We start from the raw sequence: 10,000 nt of genomic DNA, 5'->3' as shown, positions 1-10,000 counted from the left end.
GGAGGCGTATGCCTTTTTGGCCACAGATTCTGAGGCCACTGATACAGCGTCAGATTTTGACGTTGGTCAGTTCACAGATACATCTAGTGATGTATCTGTGGCTGTTAGGACGCCTGCCACACGTAGTCGTGGCAGTGCACCAGAGGCATGGGTAGCGCCTAATAGGTACAAGCCAGCTATCCCTCCTTTTTCTGGAATTCCTGGCATCAATATTGATGTTATTTGCACTGTCAAGTGAACCCTGTGTCCATTCCGTGGCATGAGGGACCACTTAAGGTGCTAGATCAAATCCCGTCTTGGAGATAGGCCAGGCTTTCTTGTAACCTGTCCCTACTGATAGTTGGGTACAAGCATTTTTCTTTACCCAGATGTAAAATTCCTACTGAATTTGAATTGCTCATGTTCCAAATGTGGCCCTTTTGCCCCCAAACAATCTGACAAACCCATGCATGTGGGGTATCAATGTACTCAGGAGATGTTGCTGAACACATATCGGGGTGTTGTGTGACAGCAACATATACCAGGAGCTGTAATTTCACACCTGAAGTACAAAGTATGTGAAAAAAACACCAAAAACAATTACTATCACAAACTTTGACAAGGGTTGGTGGTAGGATTTGTGCATGGAAAGGGTAAAACTATCAGCATCTAAAATACCCTGGGGTGTCTAGTTTTCAAAAATATATGGTTTGGTGGGGTAAATTTAATTTGCTGGCTTCAAAGATGCCCCAAATACCACATAGAGACAGAATTACCAGATTCAGAGAAAAATGGTTTTGAATTAGCAAAACTCTACTTGTACTTATTGCCCCATAACGTGTAGAAGAAAGCAAAAAAACATAAAAACACTGGGTATTTCTAAACTCGGGACAAATAGTAGAATCTATTTAGCAGGTTTTTTCAGTAGTTTTTTATGATGAATAAAAGATTTTTCAAATAAAAATGAGAAAATGTGTTTTTTTTTCAATTTTTCGTCATATTTTATTATTTTTATTATAGGAAATTACATCATATGAAAGAAATGGTGTCTGAAAAAAGCCCTTCTTGTCCTGAAAAAAACAATATATAACTTGTGTGGGTTTAGTAAATGGGTTAAGAGAAAACTACAGCTAAACACAAACACCGCAGAAACGATAAAACAGCCATTGTCACGAAGGGTACAAAAAATAGAATCAACCTTTGTCACGAAGGGGTTAATGTAGTTAAAATTCAATGTAACTTAATTTTTTTTTTTAGTTAAAAATACACAGTGTTCTTTAGTGTAGTAGTAAGTTACACCAGCGCCCACAGTGCAACCCTCCCCAACAAAAGCAAAAAACAGAAATCTGGGCATTGTTGCCTAAATGGAAAGCAAGATCTGAGGATGATTTTTATAACCTTATATTACGCATGAATATCAGATATGCACAACTGTGTTTATTGTTGTAGTGTTTTTTGTATTATATACAATCACATTTACACAGTATTTGCACTACAACATATGAGTGATATATTTATTTTGTAATGAGGCCTGGCCCAGGGCAGACAAATGGAGTAACCTTTGGAGCCCGACAAAAAACATAAAAAAAACTACGATTTATTGAAAAGTCAAAAGGTACTCTATTGTCCAAATGTTCCATAGACACACAAAGTAAACACGTTAGACAGAATATAATTTCACTCTTGGCTAATGGACTGATTACTCAAGATAGACAACCTGCAAAACATATGAAGAAATCTACATATACCCTCCATTACTATTCCTTAAAAACTCTCACATACAGTTATATTATATGCCATTAAAACATTCTTTTTAGGTATTAGCCATTAGTTAGGACTTTAATGACAGGTGTAATCCGTAAAATGCTATACCAATTTCCAGTAATATTTTAGGGATTTTCATTCTACATAATGAATCAGTCATTTAAAAAAAACACAGTTATGAATAGGCAGCTTTTCCATAATGACAAAATGTAAAGCAAAGCATTTTTTTTGCATTTACCTGAAATTGGTTTTTAATATCTGCAGCAAAAACTGTTTAAACTGCTATGCGGGTGTTTGCAAACCTGAATTAGAAATTGTGAGACATCTCGGTAAGTATCTCTGTGAGAGTTTTATTATACTTTATAGGTCACTATGTAAATGTTGTTACCATCACAGTGTGATTTGTTTAGAGATAAAGAATATTATTCCAGAAGCTTGATTTCATGGTAATACATAAGTAAAGTGACCATCCCAGTTTGTTAAGAATATGATGACCTGTTCTTTACAGATTTGCTTCACATTTCCTCATCATCCATCTGTTGTAATAGAAACTGAACCTTGAATACATTATGAAGGATAATACCAGTTATTACATAAGGGTAATGCCTGTTCAAGGGTAACAAGAATATGGATGGAACAGAAAGAGTAGATCCTAATAATGATTCGCTTTCTTGAACGGAAAGTTCTACCTTATCAAATATACATTTCTGAGCACCTCATAAAAAGGTTGTTGGACTTACCTTTTCTGGGAGTTATTGTTACTGTTGTTTAGGAGATAGCTTTGTCTTAGTCCGTTAATTCTAGTCTTGTCATACCCCCATAATATATGTATTGTATTAAGCGCTGTGTAAATTGTTGGTGCTATATAAATAAAAGATCATAATAATAATGATTCTGCTTATATCCTTATGGCTAAGAGTTTGTTTGACTTTGCTAATTCCTGACATAAATCGACAGGAGACAGGACCAGCAGTGGCATGGAGGTGATTGCCTATGATTCTGATAGGAGAACAATAGCAAGGTTTTCTTCTTTAGCTTTTTAAGCAGGTGTAAGCAGGAGAGGTTGCCTGGGAAATAAGGCCTAGAGCACTAGAGGCACTAGGGTTGGCCCTACATGGGGATGTTACAAAGTGTTAAAAAATGCCTAAGTACTTGTCTGTGGTTTCTCTGTCAAGCTAGACCTTGACATCAAGACCTCCAGGTCTCCATAATGAAGTAAGAACAACAACAACTTTAGGATGGAAACATCAAAGACAAGTCTAATTAAAAAGAAAACATGCAGTTGTCATAATGTGAGGTAGGTCTGGCCATGACATCTGCTTCCCCATTTATTGTTGGGGTTGGTTTTGCTGGTCTGGTTGGGTGAGCGGGTTGTTGGAGTTGATTTGTATGTTCTGGATGGGTGGACGGGGGCCCAGGGTCCCCTCCCCTGTATTTCTAAATATGCCTCTCCCCGAATTTTATTAATGAGGGCATTTTTATGTATTCTTAAGACTCTGTGAATTCCAATAAAACCACTACTATCCACTAGGGAAAACCCATCTTGGTTTGAGTATACTAGAAACATAATGATAAAGTGGGATGACTACAGCAAGCCAAAGTGCTTGGTTGTAATAATATTAAAATAGTAATTGCTGAATAGGTACTTGGCAAATACTGCATATAGCTATTATTATATTTTTATTATATCCTTTTTATAGTGTCCCAGCAGTTATATATATATATGTATAAAAAATCCTGATGTGCCATACCAGCCTTATTTGGCAACGATAATTGCAAATGTAAGGTCAATTCCATTGAAGTAAACATACACTTAAGTCTCTTACAGAATCTGAAGCTGCTGAATGCATACTTTACACAGGATAGCCAAATTCACACAGGATTGCCAAATTTACACAGGATTGCCAAATTTACACAGGATTGCCCCAATGCGCTCAGGATAGCCCCAATTCAGGGGCTCTGTCTTGCCAAGCGACTGTCCAGACACGCAGAACAATGAGCCAGAGACTGGGAAGGAGCCACTGAGCATGGCAAGTATAAAGAAGGCAAAAGGTGGATGTGAAGGTCATACTGTGTCGTGAGGTGGAATAGGATAATGTTGTTGTAAGCTGGAAAGTCAACTGCAGGTCCACCCCCTTTTTAAATAAGAAGATGACCATTACCCCAACAATAAAAAATTAAATAAATACATGCAGTATATCACCTTACATTTTTTTAGCACATTTATTATATCATGAAAATCATGTGATAAAAAACCAGAGTTGGATGGGGGGTCGGCCAGATTGTAGTGTGCCCTATGCCCCCCATATTTATACTTACAATTTCTAATAGGCATCATCTCCAGTATATGTGCCATATAGTCCATCACACGATGGAATTATCACCATCCAGATGATGAAGGCCTCAGCACCACATTTTTCCTAGAATTCCATTGAAGTAATTTGTTCCCCACAAACCGTCAGTAATCATTGTTAAACATACATGTGTCTCCTTCTAATAACAGATGTAGCCTGGATTAAGTAAAAACACTCATTAAAAATTCATTATCACTAGAGTGCCATCTGTTCTCATTCAGCGTCCTGATCATTAATCCCTGGATTAGCTTTGTATTTAACCTGACAGATAACATGGAGGCCTAAAGGAGATAGCGCATTAAAACAGCTGGCACCCAATAGAATGAGGCAAAACAAATGAATTAATAAAATATTCTCCTGTTTATAACTGTCTTAAATACATGAAAATGGCGCTCTTAACGAATTACTGTTAGCAAAACAATCACACGTTTCCTATCTTTCCTATATGTATTTTCCTATATGTATTTAGATATCATCCTACATTTCTACACAATAGAATTCTTCATAGACTGACTATCTCTGCATTATTTTGTAACGATGAAATCTATCCAATTATCAGGGTATCATCTGTTGTAGACCCCTGCTTCTCAAACACAGCTAAAAGGAAAATGTACAATGAATGACAATAAATGTTTCATAGGCAAAGAATGAAAGAAATAAGCAATTTCTATGCACTTATTTCTGGTGTTTGTTAATCAATTTAAGAGCAGCGTTATTAAAGCTAGTAAAGTTATGAACCAATCATTTGACCCGGCTCAACCAGACAAAGCCAACCAGACAAAGCTTGGCTTTCCTTTATGGTAATCACGGGTTAGGAGGTGGGTTTAAAATTATGAATCTTAGATTAAAGGGAGATTTATAATTTTTTCAAGCACTTTCTTTTATTTATTGGCTTGTCATATGTTTTGCCTCTTAAGCTCATTCCAAACCCTATATTGGAACAGATCCTCTGAAATTGACTCTAGTAGTAGTAGTAGTAGTAGGTGGACACATGCTGACTAAGAGAACTTTTTTCTTTTCTTTTTATCAATTTTGTGGATGGTATTTGTGATGTTTTCTCATTTCCTTGGCTCGGAGTTGACTTATATTACCATTTGCTTATGTCTCCAATTAAGTCTAGCACATTGTAATTAGTCATAATTGCTTGATTCACATGAAAAAACACCAGCTCTATAAACATTTGTCTAATTTGCAAAATAATTTTTCTCTTTCTGATTATTTGTAATATCACTAATGGATGCATTAAATATAATTGACCCTTTCTGTTGTCCATTTGTAGCGACTTTAATGCAAACCCCAGTCATTTTAGGCAAGTTGCTCTCTGGTCCAGCAAAGTATAAATGTGTACGTAGCATTTGTACATTTCTGTGCTGTATTGATAAATGGGGACACGGGCCGGCATCATTTCAGCCCTGTGCCAGAATCAGCAGATGTGCTCTGAAAGCTGTTACATCGCATACATCTCACTGCAAGAGAAAACTTTCATAGACACAGATTTCTGCTGATTTATAGTAATTCAATCAGGATCACTATTTGCGTGAGAAGTGGAAAGACCTACAAGGACTCTGGTTGCATCTGGAGTGGAGGCAATGGTAATTTACTCATTGTAATTTCCTTACTGTGTGTTATGAGTTAGCCGCCCGCTAGCCATTTCATCATGCCCATTGGTACCTGGCAAGAGTGGCAACCGTCTCTTGATGGCTTTGAGGATCAATATATTTCAATATATTTCCTAAACACGCTATGCACAACGCAGATTGGGGTACAGTCATTATGTAACCAAAAAATGGACAATCGGCCTTTTAGAGTACATGTATTTTTTATTATGGCATTACATATTAATAAAAAGTCAGCAGATTAAGTAGCACGGTTACTGTCAGTGAAAATATTTAACAAAGGCAATTTAAAATTGACAATAAATTTAACACACATTAAGATTTAAGAATAGAAGCATGAAAATGATTTCTTACAGTACACAAGGAGGATAAAGTCCTGGTCTTGAGAGCATACAATCCTGGATAAACAAGTGGGAAGACATATTAATGGTAGAAGATAGATAGGCCAGAGATTTAGTTAAGGGGTCTGTAGATCAGAAGTTTAAATTTAATTCTGGAAGCAGATTTAGAGTAGTGGAATAGGGAAATTAGTCAGACTGCACTGTTCAGGTTGGATTGGAGTGGTAAAGGATGGTCTTTACCCTCAGGAAAGTAAATGAAAACTAGATAAGTAAATGCGCACAGCTTAAACGAAATATCTTTTTTATTCATCCAAGCATATAGCCACCATCCAACAATAAAGCAGTAGGGAGGTAAATAATTTGGCTATGAGTAGCAGTAACAAAAAGCTAGATAAAGTTTAATGTAGACTCTCTCTAATGTTATGAATGCCTTTTAAAACTGGACTGTTACTTGTCAAAAATCCTACATTTTATGGTTTAAAAACACACTGTTTATAAAAACAATATATTTTACAATCTTGTGTATACTACTTCAGCCCAGGGTGTATTTAAATTTGCTGATTGTTAATCATTGAAATTTAGACAGGAATAAATGGCATGTTTCCAAGGTTAAATAAACTTTTACTGCATAAGTAGTATATACCACTACTGGTTTATGATGTAAGGGTGTATCAGATATATGTTGCAAACCTACACACATGCCATTGATTTATAAAGGATTTTTGCAAATTCTGTATTACGTGCAATAAAAAATGAATTGCTATTATAGAGAGATTTTATAGCAGGCACTGGTGGCAACCCAGTAATGAAAATGGAACAGCTCCCCCATGTGGCCAGAGCATCAATCACTGCTGCACAGCAGGAGAAAAAGAATATACTGTGGTGCCTAATAAATATAAACCTAGAATATATTGAAAATGTCAATATATTGATATAACATTATGTTGACAGTTTAAGTAGTCTCTTTGAGGTCTGTTTATTAAAGTGAAAGTTGACAGGAAAGTTTTCAGGAGAGCTATGAGCTATGTTAAAACCCACAACCTTCCTGCTGACTCGCCTGACAACTCTCCCTTTAGTGAATATACCCCTCTGAGCCAAGATTTGACCTTATATAATTGATGAACTTGGGGATTTTATTGTAGGTGTGTGCTTTGGGATGAATATTTATGAATATAAATAACTACTATAATAATAATAATCAACGATAATGACAGAACATCCATGTGGCACAGCACACACTATATATATATATATATATATATATATATATAATGTTATATAGGATGAGGATCTTTTGGGGTCAGAATGGGTTTACTAAATATAGGATTGTATAAATCTCCTAGGATGTCAAGAAACATTCACCATTGTCCATTATCATCTAATATATACTAAATTATCATCTAATATATACTAAAACTATAGAATACACGAGCCAATGTGATGTTATTTTTTAATATGGAGTATTTGGTCCAGTGGGTTGTTGCAGTGGGATTTAATATTTAAATTAAATGTCCTTTCGGAGTGTTTCACAACTCTGGTTCTCCAGGTCTCCTAAAGTCCAGAATTTTGGGATAGCCCCACAAACACCCTCCTTGCTTTTTAGCTGATAATGATGGTTCTAAGACAAAATTATTAAATAAGGTGAGAAGACACTGAAAACCAGAATTATTTGGAGCTAAGTTTGAACACGCTGCTCTGCTGGGTGGATTGTTCAGTACCATGGACAAGGAATAAGACATGAACACATTCTTACTAAGCATTTACATTAGCCTGAGCAGCCTTTTCAATAGTGCAGAAGTAGATTTTTTTTGCCAGAAACTATTCAAGTAGTGGAGCAATAATACAAATGTTATAATAAAAAAAAAGAATTATTAGTTCTCCTTTATATCTGTCAATCATGCATATCCCGTAAAGTAATAAGCGATAACTGCTGATTAATAATCACATTTTGAAGTTTTAATAATATATCAAAGACGGGAGGATCCTTCCAGAAATTAATTCCCAGAAAAGTCATATATCATTTCCATTCACTGGTCTCTGAGTGCTAGTTAGTACTGATGGCTGGAGCTCAAAGATTTTATGGCGTAATTAATACAAATGGTGTGTTGGAAAGAATAATGAACTTGAATGACTTTTACTTTGCCTACAAACTGAGTACAGAAGCCCCATATATTTCATAAATTCAGTACTGATTCAAATGTTATAGATTTAGCTCTGGAACAAATCAGTTTCATACCAGTGGTGTAATTTATTACATTAAAAGCTGGTTTGTGGTTTCTTTTTGCTGGTAAAATAAATGCAAAAATCAAATCAAATATCCTTCCCTCATTTGAATCAAATGCATATATTTGCAACAAAACCACATGGTGGACAATATAGAGAGTTTTTGTTGGTTGGCAAAATGTTGCGGAGTGACAAGTGATGATGCTGACGTGGCATTAATGAGAAGGACATGAGTCGGGTTTTGCTGGGTCAAGTTTTGTAGCCTCATTAAAGGATCATTGTGGCATCTTTCAAAACAGGCTTTCGCAAGCTGACCCCGATTTATCAGCCTTCCAGCGGCAAAAGCCCACTGATGTTGGCTGCAGGTAATCCATGAGAAAACAACAGTTCAAGATTCAACACTCTTGTGGGTTTAGTAAATGGCCAGAATTGAACCTTTATTATCTGCATTACCTGTGCATTTTTACGGAAACCAGTTATACTAAAAACCTACATTGTACATAAAAAACATACTTTTCTTCTTTTGCAAACTGCAAAAGTGGTAAGTACAAAACACACTTTACGAAACCAGTGCAAAGGCACTAAAATGACAGATGTTTGGAGTAACACAATTCTTTCCAATTTTAATCAAATTAGAGTGTAAAAACAGTCTTGATCTGTGACTGAATGATTGAAAAGATAAAAGAACACCAACAAAGTCCTTCACAACAGCAGACAGCAGTGCATGTCATCCCATGAAATGCCCCTAAATATGCTCATCCAGTCCAGTCATGTCCTAGATCCAACTTCCATGTCCAGTCATGTCCTAGATCAAACCACGGTATCCACACTCACAGGTCTACAGCTACAAAGGGCAACCAGCAACTGAACTAGCCAGGTAATTACAGCCTGAAGGAAAAGGAGTGGTTAGCTTGGATTCAGACATTGCAAGAGGAAGGAGTGTGGCCTAACAAAGAGGAGGAAGAAAAACCATACGGTCCAACCTGGGTACAGCTTCTCTGTGTTCTGGCTGCATTCTTTGTTAGTCCGTTCCTGTGTACCAGACCAGATGTAGTCCTGACACCTGCCCTGAGCCTTTTAGCTAGTCATATGTTATGATTTTGTCTTTCCCTTTTTAGCCAGGTTTTAGATACCAATCTCAATCCTTAAAGGGTCCAAACATTTTCATTACATTGTCACAGCTGTGAAAAATTTTCCGGTCAGCACCAGGCCCGGACTGGGACAAAAAATAGGCCCGGGCATTTAAGACTGAGCAGCCCATTTTTATTTATTTATTTATTGTTAAAGCCCACCCTTCATGTACCATCTTTGCATTTTCCCAAATCACTTAAACATTCATGATAGACACAAACACTTACTCACTCATTCACACAAATCATTAACACATACTCATTAATGCAGTCTAACAAATCATTCAAGCAATTCATCCACACATGAATTAATTCATTCTTGTACGCATTCACACTACCCCCTCTCCCCATCCCCTTCTTATCTGCCCCTTCTAACTATGTTCCCCCTTATCACTATGTACCCGATTTCTCAATATGTACCCCCTCTCACTATCTATCCCCTCTACCCCTTTCTATCTAACCCCTCTCCCCCCTCTGCCCCTTCTCACTGCACCCCCCTCCCTCACCCTACTTACCTTGTTGCCGGAGTAAGCAGCAACTGAGACCGGGTCCACCACTCTAGGGGGCCGGGCAGCCCCCACCTTAGGGGTGCG

General features: G+C 36.9%; 1 non-coding gene across 1 annotated transcript; it reads left to right on the top strand.

The window, feature by feature from the left end:
• The first annotated feature begins 222 nt into the window (after nucleotides 1-222).
• On the top strand, nucleotides 223-352 carry LOC149271756 (small nucleolar RNA SNORA35). Its single transcript, XR_016279696.1, has one exon. It is a non-coding gene; the product is annotated as a small nucleolar RNA SNORA35 (small nucleolar RNA).
• Nucleotides 353-10,000: the final 9,648 nt, after the last annotated feature.

Source organism: Sceloporus occidentalis, unplaced genomic scaffold (assembly GCF_023333645.1).
Source record: "Sceloporus occidentalis isolate IW3139 unplaced genomic scaffold, rSceOcc1.0.p SCAF_461, whole genome shotgun sequence".
NCBI lineage: Eukaryota > Metazoa > Chordata > Lepidosauria > Squamata > Phrynosomatidae > Sceloporus > Sceloporus occidentalis.
The sequence above is the reverse complement of the archived record's forward strand: the minus strand, read 5'-3'. Positions and strand labels throughout refer to the sequence as shown.